Genomic DNA, 1,378 nt, shown 5'->3' with positions numbered 1-1,378 from the left:
AAACCACTTTCTGCAGACAGTCTGTTGGGGACTCCGCACACTGCTTGCGCAGCATCCACTGAAGGAGTGCGAGGCACTCCTTCTTATGTAGTGTTATCCCTACTTCCTTGGCCAAGGATTTCCGCCTACTCACCACCTCCTGCACGCCGAGCCCCATCACGGCTCCGGCTTCTCGGCGCCTTGCTCGCGCCCAAAATCGGCCGTTCGGCGCCTAGCTCGCGCCCAAAATCACGTCAGGGTCACCAGATGTTGTCTACGACAACGTAATAAGGCTAAGGCTTCCCTTCCGTCCGCACCTCCGCGTGCGGGGCATACGGGACGCACACACAGTGTGTAACACCGAAATGCCAATTTAATGCTGCGCAACGAGGCTATTTATACCCGTACACGCGACCGCCCCGGATACTCGTGACCCTAGACCCCTCCCCAGGTGCACGCAGGCACTGCCCATTTCATCCCACATGTATCATAGAGCAGATAAAGTTGGAGGTGAGTTCAAAAGATCAGCATCTCCAAACTCAAACAAACATCTACGTCCCTGGGTGGGTTTGAACCACCAGCCTTTCGGTTAACAGCCGAACGCGCTAACCCATTGCGCCACAGAGACTTCTTTTAAACTGTGAAATCTATTTATAAAAATACAACATTGTTTTTCAAGAACAAGAAAAAAAAGTTGTATAGGTGAAAATAACACCAGAAATGCTTAACTGTCTTTCCCTTGACCCAATTTGTCACAATTTGTTGGTATTATGGAAGGAAACAGATTGATGTGATTTTAAGCAGTAAACAAAGTAATAAAAGACTACGTTTTTGGCTAAAACTATATCCATATTTAAAACATGGTCATTAAATAGATAGAAAACTGTGAACTAGAATGTAGAATTACTAAAATATTACTTGGTCACTTACAAATTTATGCTGTCCATTGATCATAAATCACTTCTATCACAATGGAGAATAAAGGACAGAAAGCACAGAATTATTAACTGATGCTACCATGTCATCAGATACTTTAAACTCAAACAGAGTACTATAAAATAATATCTGACTTTTAAAGCCATTTGTTTGATTCTCATTTCCTTCAGGAGACTAGAATGGAGGAACTCCAAATTGATGGCAGTCTTCCATGACCACCTTAGCTATGAAATCAAGTGCAGACAGGCACACCTATGCTTGATTTTCTATCTAAATGCTGTGAGCAGGAATGTGTCAGTCTGTATCATCACCGTCATGGAAAAAAGCAACATACTTTTACCTGCTGAAAGCATTACAGAAAAGAACCACTGCGTTTTTTTACAGTGAACTTCTTACACTAAACCATTCTTAGTCCTCCAAAGAGCAATATAGCCTCAAGTAAAGATGTTGTTGTCATTTTCTT

At 43.0% G+C, this 1,378-nt stretch overlaps 1 non-coding gene across 1 annotated transcript; it reads right to left on the bottom strand.

Moving 5' to 3' along the window:
- TRNAN-GUU lies at positions 534-607 on the bottom strand. The gene has a single exon. It is a non-coding gene; the product is annotated as a tRNA-Asn (tRNA).

This window comes from Numida meleagris, chromosome 1 (genome assembly GCF_002078875.1).
Source record: "Numida meleagris isolate 19003 breed g44 Domestic line chromosome 1, NumMel1.0, whole genome shotgun sequence".
Classification (NCBI taxonomy): domain Eukaryota; kingdom Metazoa; phylum Chordata; class Aves; order Galliformes; family Numididae; genus Numida; species Numida meleagris.
Note: the sequence above shows the minus strand (reverse complement) of the source record. Positions and strands in the feature narration are given on the sequence as shown.